This window comes from Pantherophis guttatus, chromosome 1 (genome assembly GCF_059756535.1).
Source record: "Pantherophis guttatus breed Tessera chromosome 1, ASM5975653v1, whole genome shotgun sequence".
Taxonomy (NCBI): Eukaryota; Metazoa; Chordata; class Lepidosauria; order Squamata; family Colubridae; genus Pantherophis; species Pantherophis guttatus.
The window spans coordinates 187,074,695-187,097,408 of record NC_142063.1 but is presented as its reverse complement, the minus strand read 5'-3'; the positions used below and the strand labels follow the sequence as shown (position 1 = coordinate 187,097,408).

Here is a 22,714-nt window from a genome sequence, read left to right as displayed (position 1 = left end):
ACTCACCAATACCCCCCCCCAACTCTGCCCTTTTGGCCACTCTGCACTCCATCACCCTAGGATTGCCAATGCTAAGAGATACAATCACTACACAATCATGATATTCGCTCTGTGACCTTGGATCAAGCATAGATGTTCTTAAACAGAACCATTTTGCAGTATCATTTGGAGCATGAAAAGGGAAAGAAACACATTACCTTTCTGAATAAAGGGTGATTGCGTATTGAATTAAATAAATAAATCCCAGGAAAAGAATGTTCTTTGGTTCACAAGTAAAAACAATATTATGTGATCATATATATTAATCCACTGAAATTCTTGTATTATTTTGGGGTCATGGTGATAATTTATCTATCACAGGCATTCCTGATTAAGAAATCATATTTGCTGTCACTTATATGAATAAACAATACCAGATGCTGAAACATCTTTTTCATTATGATTATTTCTAAGAATGGCAGAATGAGTTTGTGTTAGATGATGAGGAATCAGAGGCACAAATTTCATCACTTATTCTGCTGTATTTTCTTGGCTGCTATAAAACACGTATCTACCAAGTTCCTTGATAGGCATCCAAACTGGAAGTCAATTGCCACATCAGCTTTTTGGAGACTGGAAAGTAGTATCATTATGTAAGTAATCCTCATCAGAATTTTAGAAAAAAATTGGTGGTACCCATTTACCAGAAAAAGAATTTTTTTTAGCAGAATGGAGTCTCTCTAAATCTACTCTAGAAGGCTGTGAGACTATGTAGAGCAGATTTGGGGAAGTGCAGGGGGATGTAGAAGTCCAGGAGGAAAGTAGATGGTGAAAACAGAACTCTGCATAGCATGGGGCATTGCCCAATGATAGTCACTCAGATTATCTTTAATGGTTTGGCAAGCAACCCAGGAGAGGCCCCTCATATGTGCTCAAATAACCTGCCAAAAATGGAAGTAGAAATACCAGGCAGCCACAAACATTAGAAGAACACAGACACAATAAGACAGTTAAGTGAATCCAACATTTTGAAGTTAAAACACACACACACACACACACACACACACGAACTAAATGTTATTTTTCAAAATGTTAGAAAAGTTTCTGATAAGTTTTCCCCTCTATGTATTTTTACATAATACCTTTATGAGGAAAACAATGGTAGTCTATGCAGTTTTCTACATACATACATACACACACACACACACACACACACACACCACATTCATCAGGAATTGCCGCAAACTCCAAGTAGGCGTCAGGAAGGGCAAAATGTTTTTTTTGAAAAAGGAAAAAAAGTGTAGCCCCTGGCTGCAAAACAGGTTAAGCATTCTTGCTTTAAAGCTTCACTATGCAAATATGAATGTTACAAATTCCTAACAAATACATTCACAAACTGCCTGTTGAAAGAACTAGAATGTTCTTCAGGTTATTAGAGGAGGACCAGTAACAGCCATGAACATAAAAGCACAAAAGACACAGGAATATATCAGATTCAGCATCAAGAATGATACCGCTTCTTACACTAGGTACCAGAATGGTACATGTACGATTATCAGAAGTAGTATTAAAATATGTTTAACAGAATAACAGGGTTGGAGGCCTTAGAGGCCTTCTAGTCCAGGGGTCTCCCCCACCCCCAAGCTGCAGCCCACTTCAAACTCCCCCAAAGTGTGTAGCAATATGTTGATAAGGATTCTCAGTCAAAATAACAAAACTTTAGTTTCATTAACACAGCAAAATATCTTCAACTAACAAGAAAATAAATCCAGTTGCGATGATTCAATTTTTCAGACATTTGTTAATAAATTTTTGTCATTTTTTATTACTGTACTATACTAATACATGATCACTCCAAAAGCTACATTTGAAAGATGTAGGTATCAGAACTGATGAAAAATGAAGCTGAAACTGTTATAGACAGCCAAAGTTCACCAAACATGCTAAACTTGAATAAAATACTTCTCCTCACCTAATCTGATTTCAAGATAGCATTAAAAGAAATGGCCTATGACCTGTGTATTCATGTGAGTAATAGTTGTTAATGAAAAAGATTGATCAGTTAACATTTTGGGTACAATTTCAGACATGAGAATATAACTATTTGCAGAACTAATTCAAATGCCCCTTGATAATCAACATGGATCTGTATGGATCTGCATAACAAAGAATATCAAAGACTCCCTGGATGAACTGCTCAAAAATATCAAAGAAATGTATGTATTGGCTTCTTCCTTGATAAAAACAAGATTCCTGAGATGTGAAAACTTGGGTATTGTATTTCGAAATCATCTGGATATTAGGAACATGCTGGTTCCAAATAAATGCTTATGGGAGATTTATAAGCTAGACATGAATTTAATAATCTTCTCCTACTCCCTAGTGGCTGATATTACAGGCATGCTGACTCTAATACAGGAAGCAACATACACTTATCATAACTAATAGTCATTGATAGCCTTATCCCCTAAGAATTAATCTAATACATTTAAATCATCTAAGTTGGTTGCCACCGCCGCTTCATGTCCTGGTGTATTGTATATTTAAATATGCATACCGGTAGAAGTTCTACTTACTGAACGACTGAATAGCTGGATCTGGCATCCGTTTAGACTGAAGATGGAGATCAAAGATGTTTTATAAATAGGCAGTTGAAAAGACTTTTAAAAATGGGGCCATATGAGAGCAGTGTGAAGAGCTGTAATTGAAAGGGATATTAAATGTCTTCCAAAAGTGATAGATAGGACATGTCAAGAGTATCTATGCTACTACCTTAATGTTAATGTTTGAGCAAATAGGAGCCACAGTGGTGCAGAGATTGGAGTGCAGTATTGCAAGCTACTTTTGCTGACTGCCAGATGCCTGCAAATTGGCAGTTCAAATCTCACCAGGCTCAAAGTTGACTCAGATTTCCATCCTTCCGAGGTGGGTAAAATGAGGACCCAAATTGTTGGGGGCAATATGCTGACTCTGTAAACCGCTTAGAGAGGGCTGTAAAGCACTGTGAAGTAGTATATAAGTCTAAGTGCTATTGCTATTGCTATATACATAAATGCTCTTAGGAAGAAATACTACAATATCTATTCATATGCCCTCCTATGAGATAGAATTAATAAATGATATAAGTATTGAGAAATTGTAAAAGGAGGGTTCATGAGCTCAAAGAGATGGGAGGTGTCAGTTCTGTAATTTTGGTAAATCAAGATCTAAAATTCTCCACTTGTCAGCCTTCAAAGGCAAACCAGACAAAAAACACAACAAGATGAACTAATTTACGCCTTATTGTAAGGCCACATTAACAGAATCTTGTAAGTCTGAAGGCACAAGTGTCCTGCTTCTACTTTTAACAACTTTATCCATTAGGACGAGTCTTTCCTAAGCATCTTTATCTGACCCTGAAGTGAGGGGAGGGGGTCTGCATCCCTTGTCTGATTGTTTCCTTGGCAGCATCTCCTCCTCTCTTTCCCCAAGGTCATTCATACATTCCATTACAAATACAGACTGGCAGGTGAGCCCACAATGAAACAGGTCATCCATTATTTCTTTCTTCCAAGAAGACTGGTATCTGTCTGTCCAAATTAGCTGGGCTAGAGATTAGTCTTCCCAAATAAGTTTAAGCAAGAAGATCAATCTGCAGAGTTGTAATCAAGCCTTGTGTCAGCCTTACAATCTCAATTTGCTACTGATCTCCGAAATGTTGGGGTGGGTAACTTGCCAATTACTGAATTTAACCCACTTTGGTTTTTGCATGGTTGATTTTTTTATAATCTGCCTTTAATAATTTAAGGTGGTGAACATATATAATACTCCTTCTTCTCATATTTTTCCCACAACAACCCTGTGAGGTGACTTGGACTGAGAGGGTGTGACTGGCCCAAAGTCACCCAGCCAGCTTTCATGCTTAAGGTGGGACTAGAACTCACGAACTCCTGGGTTGTAGGTCAGCATCTTAACCACTACACCATGACTCACTTTCTGTTCTGTCCCCGTCCCACACACACACACACACCAACAGATGTTCAAGAGTTAAAGACCAAACCAGCCGGCAAAATCCTTTTCCTTATGATAACGGAACTTGGCAACAACCTAGTGGCTGCCTGCCAAGAGTTTATTACTTACGAAGAGGAGAGATAACTTCTCCCCACTTCTGGTACATCAAAAGAAACAGCTCAATAATTACAGAGTCAATCAAGTCCAGTGATAATCCAGCAAAGTCTATAGCAAAAGTCCGGCAATGCAGAATGGCGTGGAAGCTTTCAGCTTTGTTCGTCACAAGGTTTGACTGGCCACCACGCTCCCTTTTATACCTTGTGGGGTGTGGTCCAGTGACTCAGCCTAATCTCGGGCACGCCTTTTCTTCTGTTGTGCGCGCTTATCTCTGCGATGCTGGCGTGGATCCAGCCAAGACTCATTACCCTCATCACTGTCCATCTGTGGCTGCGTGGACGTGCTTGGCCCCGGCCCTATCTTTTGCCCTTCGGCGGACACTGAAGGCATTGCCAGAGAGGAGGGTCCTGGAGAGGGAGGCCTTGCCAACTCCTCTCCTTCACTCTCGGAGTCCTCTCCTGCCGAGGAGGTAGGCTCAGGTAACAGAGCCACAACACTTTCATAGTATTTAAAATTTCAGGATGCCAGTGCATGAAGGCTGCATCACATCCCTATTTGGGAAACAGTTCTCAACTTACGACCACAATTAAGCCCAACATTTTTGTTGTTAAGTGAAACATTTGTTAAGTGAGTTTTGCCCCATTTTATGACTTTTCTTGCCACAGTTGTAAAGTGAATCACTAAAGTTGTTAAGTTAGTAACATGGTTGTTAAGTGAATCCGGCTTCCCCATTGAATTTGCATGTCAGAAGGTCATAAGTGATCATGTGACCCCAGGATACTGCAACTGTCGTGAGTCAGTTCCCAAGAATTTGAATTTTGATCATGATTATGGGGATGTTGCAACGGTCATAAGTGTGAAAAACGGTCATAAATCATTTTTTTTCAATCCTGTTGCAACTTTGAATGGTCACTAAATGAACTGTTGTAAGTCAAGGACTACCTGTAGTACAAACATAGTTTAATGGCCAGAGAAAGGAAAAGGAAATCCAGCATGGTAAGAGCCTGAACTGCAAAATTTGAATAATAAGAACCATTATATTTTTGATTCCCTTGAAAGTTCAAATAAGGTCAGTCAATTCTCTATTATTTGAGTTCTGGACCTGCATTGTACAGCCTTTCTGCAACTTCATAATTAGTTGCAGAACTGCCAGCGATCAATGGAAAAAGCAGATGGTTTTTTGCCATAATTTCTTGTGAAGGAGGAAGTAAATGGCTAGGAGGAAGGAGCTTCTGAATGCAAATGGAAGAATAGGCAGCAGAAAAAACACAAGTAGTACAGAGTAGGAAAAAACAGAAAATCTTATTTTTTAAAAGAACTTCCCCTAAGATTTATTCCTATGAGAATAAATATAAAGCAGAATGTTACAGAGATGTTGTATTACATTTTATATCAAAATCAGGTTACAAGAAATCTCTGTGAAGCCCATTTATGCCCACAAATTCTGGTACATAAATTAGTGTTGAGAATTAATTGATCTGAAAATAAAGTATTTATTAATAGTTGTATTGCCCATAAAAAACATAAAAAGTTGTATTGCCCATAAAAAAAATATTAGCACATTTATATGTTCTACTTTTTTCTGTTGTTCTATGTCTGCACCGAGTTTAATGATTGCCTTCACTGCAATAGAAGATCTAGCAAAAAAGTGAAAACTAAGGGTCAATTTGTCCTTAACAACTTTACATTTACAGGTTAATCAGTGTGCAGATCTAATAAAGATCCCTGCTTCCAGAGCCTAGCAAGGAGGTAGAGCAATGGTGTTTAGTAAAGACTAGCTTTTGAGTCACAATGTGTGGTCTCCAAAACTGTTGGGCTGCATCTAAGATCATCTCATCAGTTATACTTGATAGGAGCTGGAACTGAGTATCACCAGGAGGTCTATACGCATGCGGCTGATTCTTGGCCAAGCACTTTCTCTTCCAGATTACAGTTATATGCTTGATACATATGCTACTTCCTTTCTGCTTCAATACAGTCCTGATCAGGCTTAAACTACTGAGATTGTTTCATTTCCTGTACAAATAAAGTGTGCCAAGTTCTTAATTCATTTCATTCAAACAACTTGGTCACAGACATTCCGCTACCAGTATTTCATACTTTTTTTTTTTTTTAATTTGATTTATATGCCGCCCTTCTCCGAAGACTCAGGGCGGCTTACAATGTGCTCAGCAATAGCCTTCATCCTTTTGTATATTTATACAAAGTCAGCTTATTGCCCCCACAAACTGGGTCCTCATTTCACCTACCTTAGAAAGGATGGAAGGCTGAGTCAACCTTGAGCCTTGGCGAGATTCGAACCCTGCAGTAATTGCAGGCAGCTGGTCTTAAACAGCTTAATAACAGGGTGCCTTAAACCCTTGTACTACCAAGGCTCTTAAAAGTAGGGGAAATTGCTAGATGAACCAGAGAGGTGTTTCACCACCCAGCAGCTCCAAACAAAAAAGTGTCTGTACCACAAACAGAAAATGAGGAGGAAAACGTATTTATATCCAGATTGTCTCAGATGAGCAGTGAGACAATCCATGCACAAGACAAATATAACCACATACGTGCTACATAGTGTAGAAAGTCAGCACCCACCCACCCTCCTAGAGAATGAAATATTTTGGGGAATATTAAAAAGGCAGGATAGAATATTTCTGTTGAGAAATGGGAAAAAATCTTAAGGGAGGTAGAAACCAGCATCAGTCTCTCTGCTCCAAGCAGAAACTGAGGCCAGCTTTTAGAAATGCAGATTTGGTAATCCATTCAGAAAGACTGAGTCAGACAGAAACTCCACACAAGCAATTAGGCAAGATAAGATTTGCTCAGACAAACATCTAGGATTTGCCTATAGAGCCAGCCATGACCCCTACATGACCCCGTAGGGATCCAGAAGGTATAAAACCCATCCACTCTCAACTCCATTTTGTAAGATGTCCCAGAACTGCACATTGTGCGTGTGTTGGTTCTGTTCACCAATAAACAGAACTTTCCTTTCCAATCAGCCTCCATTTTATTCCCAGTTTGGAACTGGACCTGGATTTTTCTTCTAACAAAAGTGCACTCCATTAAAAAAGAATTTGTTAAAAAGAACATCTAGTAACGAATCAGAAGCGGTTCCAAAGAGTAAATGATGCAAACCAAAGAATTCTTAAGCAGAATTAAGAGTAACACATTAAAAAATATGCTAAAAACAATCCATGACAAAACCTGCATTCTTTAACATTACTCTTCTCCTTAGACATTTTTCTTCTATCTAGAGGCCACCTTTTCATTATTTGACCTGCACAGTAGAATTTTTTTTTGCTTAGAATCAGTCTTGTTTTAATTCCAGTCTTGAGTCCTTCCATAGGAGAGCCGAGTTTCTTCTGAGCACATGCAAAGTAACTCACAACTGCCCACTGCTATCTGCAGGTGCTGGCCCTAGTTTAGGTGGGATTTAGTTTCCTCCATTTAGAAGTAAATCGGTCCCTGCTCTTGCCTCCCTGTCCACAGCTTCCATCATGGCTGCAACTCTCTTAACTCCCCGGAGAAAAAGGCAGCTTTTCATTTGTGAGAGTGCCCTTTTGACTCGTATCCTTTTTCAATATTAAGGACCACAGGGCCAGCAGAGCCTATTACTTCTGCAGACCTGCCCTTGCTTCGGTATGGTTTTCCACAAAATTAAATCACAGTGTTGGAAGAAATCTCCTTCTAGGTTCTGCTCCAAGTGGGGAAACAGACACTGGAAACATGGAGGCTGCTTGGAAAGATGGTTTAATGGTGGACAGGATCACATGGCTTGAGTTCCTGAACAGAAAAAAGGGGAGGAATACAGCGAGTCCACGGGTTTTTATGCTCTCTCTGGCTTTGAACTTCCTGGGGCCCAGAAAGAGTACTCTGATTGGTTGTCAGACTCCCAGGGGGTGGGGGTTTTAGCTAGCCTTGCTGGCTGATGGTCACATGTGCTTCCCAGGTCACATGTGGTGAGTTTCTGCTGCTATTGTGTAGAGGGCTAATCCTATCTTTGTTGGATCTTTGGCAATTCCTACTATGGCTCTGCCTGAAGGAGGTAGATCTTTGTTATGTAGAATAGACTGGCCCAAGCCTTAATGGCCCATTGACAAAGGGTGGGGGGCAGGAAGGTGGGAGCTGCTTTGTCTGTAAAATATGCTTCTCCATTTCTTATCCAGGGAAATATAATATTCTGCCTTTTTAATATTTCCTAAAATATTTCACTCTTCCAGGAAAGGGGTGGGTGCTAACTTCCTACAACAGCTTTGTCTGGTTGTCTCCTCTCCTGCGTTTTGGCTCCCCTCCCCTCCTCTTCCTCCAAGGAGTTTTTGTTCCTTCTTGTCTCAAGCAGAGCAGAGTGGGAGGAGCTAAACAGCATAAGACAAGATCAGCATCCAGCATGGAGCTTTTGCAAAGAAAAGCACACAATCAAAAAATCTCAAACTTTTGCATTGCAATAAACGTGCTCCAGGCCAGTTTCTTAGCCAGATTATTTTACACTTCTTGTGCTCATAATATTAATAGAGATCACATTAATATGATATCAGTGCATTTATTAAATCTGGGCTCAAAATCCTCCAAATGACACAACAAACTTCAACTCTCTGTTGCCATCTTGTGGTTGTCTGGATTTAATCCACACGTGGATGTAATCCACGCAAGCATGGTGATGTGAATAGAGATGTCACTAAAAATAGAAACTTTTTTTTAAAAAGCCACAAACAATTTCTGTACTGCTGAAATGCACCTCCCTGAATAATAATTTAGTGCTTTCCAAAAATATATTTTTGAAATAAATTAAAACAAATTAAATTAAGAATCAACACCTCTTACTATATGTATTTACTCATGTAGATTTATGTATGAATTTATTCAGTTTTTTAGTTCTTCCAACCGAGTCAAAGTACAGTACCTTGGACATCCATTATATTATATTTTCATTAATATATTGGGAGACAGGCTGTGTGGAGAAAAGGTAACTGAACTTTAGTATCAACTTCATGGCTAAGTAGATCTGAATCAACCCTTTTAATAAGATATGTCATTTTATTGTGTGTTATCTTTTTTCCCCCAACAGTGAATTGTTGTATCAAAATATTTCACATTTTTACTGTAAAACTGGTCAAAGACTGTAATAAAGCTATTTGACTTGATTTGATCTGAACCAAGATTTCCCTAGTATGGAGGGTTACTTGACAAAACGTAGCACAAATTTCTTCTATTCTCAACCTGTGTTGAAATAGAAGAGAAAAATTCATCTGGTAGGTTGCAATTTCAGCCATTTATGCATTTTTCCACCTACAAAAATTGTATTAATGGGTTGTGAAGTTGTGTGAAATGCCCAAATGGAGCTTCTGGGGAATGTCTGTGCTTGCAAGTTCTGAAATACAGTAGTAAAAGCTGCTTAACACCATTTACACACACACACACACACACACACACACAAACTTAAAATCAACCACAGAAAAAAAAACAAAAGGGTAAAAAAATCTCAGTGTGATTTGGCACGGTAACAAGTAAAGAAGGCACATCATATTGTTAGGGGTGTGGTGAAAAATCTATTAAGACTTTTTATAAGCAAACCTCTCTGTTAGAGTTCTGGCAACAGAGCTGGATTGACTACTGCAACCCATCTACTGCAAACGCCTTCCCTGTTTCCAGGATTATTACCAGTGTCACCTCCCACTAGGCCTATCAAACTGCAAACAACACATAATAACAGCAACAATTTCTGGAAGGGCTAGGAAGCCAACTTGCTAGTGATGGCAACGTCAGGCAAGTTCACGCTGGCAAACTGGGTGAAGAGATCTGTTTGTTGTGCTGGAGTGTGAATAAACACACTGGTAGAGAGAAGGGGCAGGGGTATTCCTGACCAAGCAGGAAGAGAATTGTACCACTTAATGTAATTAAACTTCAATGTTTTTCTTTCCATTTTGTTGTTTTTTGTTTGGAGGTGATTATCTGAGGACCTTTATTTTTCCCCAACATAAACAACCTCGACCTCTGTCATCTGTATTTATTGCCAAACAAATAGTTTAATTCTATAAAAAGTCTAGAAAAGTTAATTTAAGAGCAATGCTGGATACAAACTACATAATTTACCTCCACCTAATAGGTTTATATAGTTAAACTGTTCAAGAAACTGTAATGCTCTACTTGGATCTGTCAAAAAGTATTTGTGTCACCATGCTCTGTAATTGCAATGCCAACTGCAGTTATGTATGGTTGAACTGCACTACTAAAAGTGGTGGAAGAAGTGCATCAGGCACACTAGAGAATCAGATTGTCACTAACTGTGCAGAATTGCTCCTTTGGCCAGGAATATTTCTAGGCAAGGGAATTTGCAAAAAAGAAACACTTTTTTCTTCAAATGCTCATATAATTCTGTTTTTACTCCAAATATTGGTATTTCTCTTCCCAGGGTGAAACAGCCTACTAATTATTGAATAATGAATATTTTCAACTACCAGACCAAAATGGAGATGTAAGGAGCCACAATGATGGCTCTGGGCCAGATGAAAGATGATGGCGCTTGGATAGCAGCTGCAGGACTGCAATAATAACTCATGAGTGCAGCATCAGGATGTCTGGGATGGGGGAAGCAAGAGGAGAGTAGTGGAAGGTTGAGAAAATGGCTCCTGGACCTTCTCCATCTTAATGCTGCTTAATAGTCCATTGGAGATGGGCAGTTTATACATTCAAAGATAGGCTCCATGCTAGGCTTCCTATAGTGCATTTTACTTGCCAGGATCACATCTATATAACACAAATTCTTGGGGAAGCTCTACTAAAATATAGCATGAGCAATTAAAAATAATAAAACTAGATAGAAAGTAGTTTTTTTATTAACATCAAGAAATCTTTACAGCCATCAGAACTAGTTTCCAACCAAATTACATTACAAAGAAGCTGAGGCAATGCAGCTGGAAGAATCAAAGTGTTTGATGCAATGCTCTTCAAAATTATTTACATTTTAAAAACTGGTGTGTGTGTGCAGGGGGCCAACATTCCCATGGATTATTCATCTGGTTACTGGATCTGGTTACTTACGGGACCGCCTACTACCATCAACAGCCTCCCACCGACCAGTATGCTCCCACAGAGAGGGGCTCCTCCAGGTGCCGTCGGCCAAACAATGTCGGCTGTCGGCCCCTAGGTTGGGAGAGCCTTCTCTGTGGGGGCACCGACGATCTGGAATGAGCTCCCCCCAGAGATACGGAGGATTCCGGATCTGCGCACCTTCCGCCGCGAGTTGAAGACGCTTTTATTTCATCAAGCTGGCCTCGCCTAAATCTTCTCCCTTTTAAGTGTAAATTTTAAAATTTTAATGTATTTTAAAATTATGGGTTTTTTAAATTATGGGTATTAATTCAGCCAAATTTATTTAATTCATTTTATTCGATTTTAAATTTTGTATATCTATGTGTTTTATTTCATGGCTGTGCACCGCCCTGAGTCCTTCGGGAGTAGGGCGGTATAGAAATTCAATAAAATAAAATAAAATAAATAAATCTGAAGACCCCATTCAATAGTCCTACTTTGTCATTGGCAAGAACAATAATTTGGGAGAAATTCTAAGGATTCTTGGTCCCTCACAGAAGTTTACTGAGTGATTTTCAGCCAGTAACTACCTCCCAGTCCAATTTATCCCACAGAGTTGAAGAAATCACCACCAGGTGCACCAATTTTATGAAATTGGAATATGAAGAGGTAATTTGGCTTTATCCACTCTGATTTTTTGCCAGTGGGACATAGATGTAAATAATGTCAGCAAATACTGTACTGTTTTTGATTAATTTATTTCACATCAGTGCAAAATATTGTGTGTCCTGCTGTGTTCTTCGTGAGTTTTATGCAGTACTCATTTTCATGCGGCAAGACAGCATAGCCACACAGTTAAGTCTCATTTTATTGGACTTCAACACAATAGACATTGCATTCAGTGGGCCAAACTCTCTGTTGTGTTTTCTGTTCTTTGCATAATAGTATCATTACCCAAACAAGGCAAATGATGCCAATTGAACAAAAAGGCATCCTTACACAAATCACACACACACAAACACACACACACACACACACGTCTTTATTTATATTTTATGTATCAAATTATATAGTCTCATTTATATAATCTTACTCTTCACTTCAACTGCTTTTCTTGAATAACCAAGCTATGCTGTTAAAACAAGATTTTACCGTATTCCAAATATAAAAGTGCTTCATGCAAACTTTCAGAATCTCTATAACTTCAGTTTCCTCCCTTTAAGACTATCTTCTCTCCAAAACCTACCAGTTGAGAACTGTGAATGTTACCAGAACAGTGTTAACTGTTTTGGTCTTGCCAACCAAATACCTTATGTTTATGAAATAAAGCAACACACAAGTAAACCATAACAAAATGGAGCATTACCTGCCCCACAAAAACAACCAACAAACCTTAGCCAAATACAGTTAATCCAGGTTCAGAAGCAAGAGAGCAGTAAGTATATACAGCAATGGGGTCCTCTTATTGCTTTCTCTGCTAAATGACTGTAGAAAAGTGTAAATAAGGTCCTGGATTCAGATCAGTGGTGGGTTGCCCCTGGTTCGCACTGATTCTATAGAACTGGTAGTAAAACCGGCAGGAGGCTCCGCCCACCGACCCCGACATCATCAAAATGCTTCTGCACATGTGTAGAAGCTTCTGCACATGCGCAGAAGAGCATGTGAGCGAAGCAAGCAAGCAAGCGCCCCCCCCCCGCTGCGAACCGGTAGTAAAGGTAAGTAGAACCACACACACACACACACACACCGATTCAGATTAGCATTTAATTCTGTAGATCCAGGTGAGGCCAACAAAACTGTTTCCACAGATCTTTGAGCAAAAGTTATTTGTGCTCTCCTGCTGAAGACATTGCTGTTTTAATACATAGTTATGTGCTGAAGATAGAAAAAGTACAAGAAAAAAAACACTCTGGACTAAACACTAAAAGATACCGCTATATTTTAACCTTTGGGTTAAAAAACCTGCCAGGTTTGACACACAAAGTATCCAAGAGACATAGAAAATGAAGGAAGACAGTCTGATTGCCACCTTTACTGACAGTACAGTTGGAGCTGCAGGCAGAAATTAAACATTAAACTCATAAAGTTTAAGTTCAGTGGTTTATAAACAGGTATGCAAGTATTATTTCATCTTAGTTCTTGAGGGGGAGGAGAAGAGATAAACAGAAGAGATAGTATTTCAGCACAGCATAAATGAGGCAGAAGAAAACTTAATTACAAAAAAAGCTTACCGGAAGAAGCTCCAGGGACAGATTCAGCAGGTCTCAGAAACTGCCTGGATGCTCTTTCCTTTTTAAACCTCATTCCCCCTTGACTGTGTTCGTCATTACGCTCCATGAACATGTTGAGTCCTGCTCTGAGTCTGCTAATGGTGCCAAGTTCTACCATGCAAACTGTTAAGAGAAATGGGGCACCTCTGCTTCTTCGCCCTTCCCATCCCACAAAGTACAAGAGCACCTAAGAGGCAGGCACACAAGGGCCATCTGCAACTTGCCATTGCACATTCTTTCTTCCTTTTTGGTTAATAATATATACAATAATAATACCTTCAAAGCTTTATTATGACTAGAAGCAGTATGGTTGCTGCATGGGCCTGTTGTTGTTCTGACCAAAACTAATTTAGCTCTTCTTTACGTCCCTTGGATGTACTAGATTTATAGCCAATAAATATTTTAATTGGTACCCAAAACATAGTGAGCAAAATAGAGAATGCATGTCTGAAAAACAGGGCTGCTGTTCCTGCTGCTTCTTACTACACTCATCTTCCTGCTCATACACACATAGTTGCTCTCCCTTTCTATGCCCTGAATGGGCTTCTTTGCAGTTGGCTTTAAAGAGAGAGGCTATTAGCAGTAGGCTACATTTGCCATTAGGAAACATGCTATTTAATGCCAGAAATATGTCTTTCTTCTTCCAGATTTGTTGGGATGTATATGTGTCTTTAATTCAGCCTTGATTCCTGGCATGGAGTAGACTTTGCCCTTATCTTGACAAGGTTTTTCAGAAGTGGTTAGCTTTTGCCTCCTTTCTAGAGCTAAGAGAAAGTGACTAGCTCAAAATCAGCCATCTGACTTCCTGTCTAAGGCAGGATTAGAACTCAGTCTCCTGGTTTCTTACTACCCTAAACTGGGTCTCTTCTCTGATATACTATTTACAATATCAGGTCTCAGAAGCATCCTATAAAAAAAAACACTGCACATTGCAACAGTAGATACAAAATACATAAACAATTATTTATGTATTTAATTTATAGTTTAATACCATTCCATCTCAGTATACAAGAATCTCAAGAGCAGTTTCAAAATATAATCACAGCAATGAAATAATAACAAATAAATTAAACAATGCCATCCTTGTTCCCATTAATCTCTAAAGCATTAAACTGAGCCTGGAAGCCCACTGGTAACCAACACAGCCACCATAAAAATAATTCTGCAATGATGATGTCTAACCAGTCCATACCAGTCATCTTCAAAAGCAGCTCCATATTCAGCACACTGTAGTAACCTAACCACACAGGGGTAGAGGTATAAGTTACTATTGCCAATTTCTCCACATCCAGGTAGAGCTATAATTTGCATATCAATCAAAGCTGGATAAAGATCCTTTTGGCCACATTTTCTTGGTCTCTCTTTTTCACATTGATCCACAAACTCACCCAATCACTGTTATTGCATTGTGTGTATGCATACATACCTTCTTACCAAAGCAGAAAACTGTTCTTCCTACATCTGTTTTTAATGCCTGAGGTTAGACGTCATATTTCTGTCTATGAGCCAGAGGTGGGATTGCTAACCACACGACTCTCCTCTCTGTAAAATAATTGCTACCCTATTGCTATTGCCTACAAGCATGCTCATTGAACTAATTATATTCTCCAGTGCTGTTTAGAAGTGAATTTCCAGTATGATCAGTTTTTTCATTCTTATGTGTGTGTTAAATAATTTGCATAAATGGGTCATTGAGTACATTTGCCAAAAAAAAAAGCTACTGCTAAGTTCACATTTAAGAGCTCCAGTGGCACAATAATTAAATGGAGTAATGCAAGCTTAGTCTGTTGACTGCCAGCAGTTCGATCCTGACCAGCTCAAAGTTGATTCAGCTTTCCATCCTTCCAAGGTCGATAAAATGAGGATCCAGATTGTTAGGGGCAATACGCTGACATTGTAAACCACCCAGAGAGTGATGTAAAGCACGGTGACTATAGGATGGCATAAGTCTAAGTGCTATTGCTAATTGTCACATATACCAGATGGAGGGAATGTGTAGTTCTCCAGTAGTTGTTGAACTACAACTTGAGCATCTTTCATGACTGTTTTTATGGGACATGGCTTCTGACTACTGAGTTCAGCAAGATCTGTCGCTTTTCGGCATGATTATCCTAGATCAGGGGTGTCAAACATGTGTTATCATGTTGTCGTCACATGACGTATCGTGACTTTTTTCCCCTTCGCTAAAATGGAGGTGAGGGTGGCCAGCGCATGACACATCCGGCCACAAGTTTGACACCCCTGTCCTACACTGTGTGCTTCCTTAGACATTTGCTAAAATCTAGTAGCAGGAGTACAATATGCTCCAAATAATGTTATGTAATATATATTTTGTAACATTAATGTTTGTCAGTCATCCTATCACCTTTTACATTGTATTTGCAATGGCAGGAAAAAATGAAAAAAAAATATAACCATGTTTACCATTTACTGAATAATTTGACAGAATAGTGCACATATATTCTTCACATGTCTATAATAAAAATGGATCTCCTTTTAAAATAGCATGAAAGCTGGAGAACTGAGAAAGAGATAATAAAACACCCTGGGGTGAGATTACGTTCTTGGAATCTTCATAGCCATGTTTATATTTGCAATCATAACTGTGGAATAAATTTTCAATTTTGGTTCATACATAAACACTTGGCAATGATATGTATTTTGTTTTCTACTATAGATGTAAATATAGCAGAGTGATCAGAGTAGTGCAAGAATTATGTATCAGGCATTATATGTAAAACAATGAACAAAGGTTCAAATATAATACTTTAAGCCTAATTTAAGATGGCAAAATGTTGTTTACATAATAGGCTAACCCAGACAAACATATCCTGATGATCCTGTTCACATACAGTAAGCCAAATCTAAGAGAACGGCTGAATTCCCCAAACATTCTTTTTTTGTTGTGGTTCTAAGTTTTTATTTTGTTTTATAACATACAAAAATTCCAATTTCAATTGAACAGTGTGTTGTCTGGGTATAAATCATTTTAGGAAATAATAATCAAAGTGTTTACAACAATATTCCTTGCATTAACAACAACAACAACAACAACAAAATATCGCAACCTGGCCATCGAAACTACATGGTTATGGATGAAACATGTAACAGTGACACTCATTGTCATTGGGGCACTTGGTACCATGTTCAAGAATTTTACAAAACACATCAAGAAATTGCAACTTCCTGCAATAACACCAGCGGAACTGCAAAAAACTGTGCTACTTGAAACATCATATATTTTAAGAAGATACTTGGTTGATACCTAGGACCCTGGCAGCAACCCGTATCAACCATTAGCACCAGTCAATCGTATTTGTGACAGATTTTTAAATGTTCAGTTGACTGAGTTTGATGTTTAATGAATAAAAGAGATAATAATTATTATTATTTAACCAAGTTAACATATCTTCCTTATATCACTGCTCCTTCCATGTATTTGGAATCATACTGACCTTACTCCATTTTAATCTAAGTACTATATTATGCCAATCCCTCCAATGAATAGATAATGTGGGTTTGCACAATATGTTAGACCAGTTTAAAATGGGTTGGGTAGTTGTTATTTCTTAAACAATATAAGTGCATTTCTAAATATACTAGACTGTGTTTATGTGCATGTGTGCATTTCAGACTGTTAGATGTTGTTTAATGGGAGGCTGATGCATGATGTTGATGCTGGAGAAACCCCTCTTTTTTATTGGTGTATCTATTAATACAGAAAGCAATCACTTGTTTCTAAAATCATATAAATTAGTCAGTAACTATTTTCAGTTGCTACATGTCACTAATCAGCAAAAATTACTTTGAGATGAAACAAAAGGCTGTTGTAATGTTTTTTCTTGAAGGAGAGGCAGAAGAGAATTATTTTCAGGAATAGTCTGCCAGGCTAGGAAACCCTTATAGCTAATAAGGCTCTGTCTCCATAAAGCAGTCAAACCAGGGCAAGAGGCTCTGATGGGCATGACTGAATCTGCCAGATCAGTTCAGCAGCCTCTAATCTATTATAACATGGAGCATAAATCTGCCTCTTCAGAAGGCTCCAAGCTTCTCAGCACTGTTTTGCTTTCTCTTGCTTTTTGCTTCAATTTGAATATTTTACATACAGTAATTGAAGCAGCTTTGTGATGCTTCTTTCTAAAGATATGCTGTTCATAGGAGACAGAATTTAAATATAAACAGATTTTTAATATAATTACATATATGAAAAGGGAGAGCAAACACAGAAACATATAATGCAATTTCTAATACTCTAATAATATATATAAGATTACTAGAGCATTATATATAACAGGCTAAGCCATGCAATCACACTCATCCGAACAGAGCTATCATAATTTGGTTGCAAAAATCAGACAAACCCTTCATGGAAACAAAGAGAAACAAATTTAGCTCTCTATAACCCTCTGGTGAACATCCATGCTTTTGCAACCCAGATACGGTGGTAACCAGGGATTGTATATGGCAGGTTACATTAGTATATATTGTAGAGTTCAGCAGGAGAAAACAGATTTCTCTGTAAGACAGCATTCCAAAGTCTTGATCAAATCCAAAGTAGAAAAAAGAAAAAAAACATGGACCTTCTAGGCCCTTGATAGTACAGTGGTTTAGTGCACCCTCTTATTAACACAGCTGCCTGCAATTTCTGCTGGTTCGAATCTCTCCAAGGCTCAAGGTTGACTCAGCCTTCCATCCTTTCTAAGGTAGGTGAAATGAGGACCCAGTTTGTGGGGGCAATAAGCTGACTTTGTATAAAATATACAAAAGAATGAAGGCTATTGCTTAACGCATTGTAAGCCGCCCTGAGTCTCCGGAGAAGGGCGGCATATAAATCAAATTAAAAAAAAACAACAAACAAACAAAGCTGTGCCTAAAACTGAATCCCAAACTGGTTTTATGAAATCTTCAGTCATTACTAGATCAGGGGTGGTCTTAGAGAACAGAGATATTTGGGGGGAAAGAAAAATATTTGTTGCTTGCACAAATTGTTACAAAACCAATATTCTGTCAGAAGCAGAAATTATGGAAATTACAGTCACTCACCCTTTCATAATATACTGTCCAACCCCATAACAAACCATTGCAACTCAAAAACTGCTAGACTCTTGACAGAAAGCAGAAAAAATATATCCTGACTCCAACTTCCTAATAAAGTGGCTTTTCCACTTGATAGAAATGCAAAGAAAGATGAGGCTTACTAGGATTTTCCCTTGTGCAAAGGATAAAAATAATAGAATTCTGAACTTAGTTCATCCTAAGCCAAAGCACTCAACAGGCTGCCTTTTGTTTAGTGTTAGTTTATCAAACTCTCAAAGAATTAAACAAAACAAAAACAAAAACAAAAAAATGCTATGAAGAACTGTTCTGTGGCTACTCAGAATGAATCTGAGGGAGACCAAAGCAAGTTTATTTTCCCAACACTGGCCATTTATTTGATTGCTGTAACTTGATGCTCATAATATGAGAAAAAAAAATATTCTAGACCTCATCACCATGGAGGAGCTCAGAGCAGCCTAAGGCAAGCTACACTGCCTTACTGTCTCAAACTGGGGAGATTCATCTGCATTAGTTGCTCGGTCCTGATGTCAATACTGCAATGGCAAATAATTTATTTTGCAATCTGGAAATTTACCCAATTCAAACTATCCTGTAATAATATTATATGCATTAGATTGGGAGGATTCCCAAAGTGGGCTGTTTGGTTCAATGCAAGATGCCTCTGAAGAAGCCAAAATCTGAAATTTTCAGAAGATTTTTTTTTGTTTTTACCAGTCTCGGATTGAAAAGGCTGCAGGGGTAACAACAATGGATACATTTCTTCTTGGTGCCTTCATGGGAGGAAAAAAAAAAGCCTCCCAGGTGGGAAAGAGGAGAGATGCAGTTCTTTAACTGGCAGCTCTTGCTTCCAATCCCAGGAAAAGGTTTTGCCAAAGCTTTTTGGCAAAAACTGCAGGCTTTCTAGAGAAGGGATATTCACTTTGTTCAATTAATATACAGTATTGCTGGTGTATTCCAGTCAGTGCTGCCTGCTAATAAATTATTTTAGGTACAAGGTTAAAGGAGATTAATAAAACCTGAGGAGGGGGTAATGGTAGTCAAAAGAGACAAGATGGCATCCATGACCAAGCAATAAAAGCCCCAAGACCCCTTTCAGACACCCCAGCCTCGAAGGTTTTATATTAGGTGTTTAAATATCTACTATCTCTGTTTCTGCTTTATTGCCTTTCCTGTGACTTTGGTGATAACTGAACAAACCATAATCCTTTCTTGACTTATTTGTTATACTTCAACATGCTCTAGTCCCTGCACCTATCCTTTATAGAGTTTTGTAGACATCTTGCAATCATAATACAAATTGCTATCCCATGAGTAGTAAAAACACAAGAGAATTAGGTTCACTGCCATAAATCTGAAGACCTTCCCCCCTCCCCCTTCTCCCAATCACATTACCTTAAAGCTTTAGGTAGAGACAGCTTGGTGCCATATATCTTTTTTATGCAATTACTCTCCGCAGACAAACATGTACAGAAATGAGGTGAGGGAAGAGGTAACTGAGCAGAGAAAGGGGGTGGGTGGAAGAGAAGTCTTGTTCAGATGTCATTAAAAGGGTTCATTTCACTTTACAAACAGCTCCTCCTCAGCAACTGCCTGCAAACATTTGCTCCTCTTAGCCATCCCTTTATTCAGCTATAATCAGCAAATGCGAGACCACTCCCTCTCTGGGGGAAGAGAACTCATCTGCCTATTGGCTTACAAAGTACCAGCAGAGTTCCAAATCAGGCTCCTCCATAGATGAAGGAACTTTGTGAAAACATACTAACTTCCCATGCTGGCTGAAGAGGGTTGGCCAAGAAAATGTTTCCCCCTCTGGAACTGGTGCTTAGGCCACTGCCACAGGGCACAAGGGTAGGGCTCTGTGACTTCCTCATGTATGTATTAATTTCCTGGGGATCTACTCCTACAGTATGAACCAGTCCTGGCTTTTGCTGTTGTATTACTTAGGAACTAGCTCACCTAAAAGACAAATTCATCTTGAAAAAGATCCTGTTTATTTCAAAGAAGCTCTTAGCTCAGACCCCTGGAGAAATGACTGATGAAACAGGCTAAACTCTGCTAAAGGAAGGAATGATAATATGCTGCTAACAAATTCAGCTATTTGGGTCAAAAAACAGAACTCTCTCAAATTAATTTAGTCTGACAATCTGGATTTCAGCAAGGTTTAACTTACCAGCTGTCATGTGGAAAAAATAATGCTTTGGGGAGATTTTATTTTTTTTCAAAATGTTCTATTACCCAAGGAGAAAAAATCCTAATCAAAAATGTAATAATTAGTAAGCCTGAAAGAAACTACCTGCTGCTGAAAACAGAGGTGGGATGCAATCATCCAAAGGGACCATTTTATAGTAAGGCAAAACAAGAGAGACTTCAAGAAAGTCAAGGCCAAAGTCTACAAAGAAGAAAAAGAAACTTCAGCCATAATTAAGGAAACCTCTGACCTTCCTCTAGACTTCCTTTTCTTTCTGTATTTGCTGCACCTAAAAGAGTAACATTTCCCTTCCCTTTGCCTGCAAACTCTGTTCATTTCCCTTGCAATTTCATTCCTCACAGTACCTTCAAGGAGACTTTTAAAAACAAATGAAATGAAAGCGACCTCTTACTAAACTGCAGGTCAGAGGAAAACCCCCCATAATGCCCATAGCTGAAGGTCCAGATCTTACCTTCCAATCCTCAAGATGGACGAGAGCTTACCAAAAACATAACTTGGGCCAGCCAGAGATTCATTGAAGTTGGCTCTGTACAACATAAGCAATTCCGCCTGTCTCTGCTGTGTTGGCCGGAGGGAGAGCTGTGCAGCCAATTACAGTAGCTGGTTTTGCAAAGTGGGAAACAAAGGGCTGTAGCCACTAACAAATACTCCACAAATGCTACACCTGTTTTCCAAGAAGATTCCAAGAAGACAATGGCACTCAATGTTCTCTGAGCAGCAGACTTCCTAGGTGAAGTACTTTTCCCCCCCAAAAAATCATACAGCCTAGAGCAAATTGATACCAGCTGAATTAATGCTAATTGATTCACTGGCCTCTCTACCCAGACACAGAGGTTTTCTAAAACGTAAAAATATTTGAGTGGAGCTGGAGCAAAAAAAGGCCTTCTCTCCTTTCCTTCAACTCTTTCCCCCTGCCTTTCACTGCTTCTCCTCCCAACAAAATATACATGAGATGGTGCTGACACAGAAAGAATGTTGGTGTGTTAGCACTCACCAATGGTCTTGAAAAGAAAAACACTCTTTACAGTCAGCATGAAACTGATTGCACAAAGGATTTTATTGTACTGTACAATTCTCTTGTCTCACAGAATTTTCCTGGGGGACAGGGGGTGGGGGTTGAGGAACCGAATAAGGTATTTTTCACTTTGTGACCCTCCTATGCATTTTCCCCACCATTTCCATATTATTTTCTTCAAACACAAATGCACACATGATGCCAAGGCCAAATGGCTGCAATATCTGTCTGTCCAGCAGTGGTAGTCTGGGAGCCATCTGTTTAGAAGTAGCCTTGCATTCTACAGATGGCCTGCTTGCTATCTTCCACATGTCACCATCTTTGAAGTGCCACAATTTCAATTACATAGAATGTAAAGGATGTATGTTTGTGTTTTTATTTTTATAGTTGTAATGTACACTGAAGACGGCATTTAATTTCATTGTACCATGTGCAATGACAATAAAATAAAATAAACATGCTTAGGGCTATTAGCCACCAAGTGGCAGCAAGGAGGTAGGAAATACATTAATGGCAGGGCAGAGGGTATCCTTCTAAACATAGGTCTTTCTCCCAGATGTTGAACCCTACAAGAGCTAGGGCCAGCCCAGTCTGGTATTTTTTATTTATTTATTTATTTCGAATTTATATACCGCACCTTCTCCCGAGGGACTCAGGGCAGTGTACAGCCAGATAAAAAAACAAAACAAAACAAAAACAAAAAACACAAAACCATACAATACAAGCATTAAAAACAATTAAAAAGATATATATTAATTTGGCCCCAATTTAAAATAACAAACCAATTAAAAATATTTTAAAAATATATTAAGCCAACCCGGCTTGCTTACTTACTTACTTACTTACTTACTTACTTACTTACTTACTTATTTATTTATTTATTTATTATATTTCTATACCGCCTTTCTCCCGTAGGACTCAAGGCGGTGTATAGTCAAGGCTTGCTGAAAAAAGAAAGTTTTTCATGATGGTATGATGGCCTTAAGACTGACCTTCACAGCAAGAACCTTCAAAACCTTGTGAGAGCCAGGAGGTGGGCCCTAGGGCCATCAATTC

The 22,714-nt window shown here is 38.7% G+C and overlaps 1 protein-coding gene across 4 annotated transcripts in view; it reads right to left on the bottom strand.

The window, feature by feature from the left end:
• The window catches only part of EVA1A (eva-1 homolog A, regulator of programmed cell death), a 35,306-nt gene extending 13,678 nt beyond the window's left edge, over window positions 1-21,628 (bottom strand). The window contains exon 1 of one of the 4 annotated variants that reach the window (XR_015731214.1): window positions 21,095-21,581. The gene's annotated coding sequence lies outside the window, so the exon portion shown is untranslated. Of the gene's footprint in view, window positions 1-13,337; window positions 13,437-19,826; window positions 20,019-21,094 lie in introns of those variants that run through there. The other 3 variants (XM_034426822.2, XM_034426824.3, XM_034426823.2) reach the window with 3 other exon arrangements.
• Between the last annotated feature and the right edge of the window lie 1,086 nt (window positions 21,629-22,714).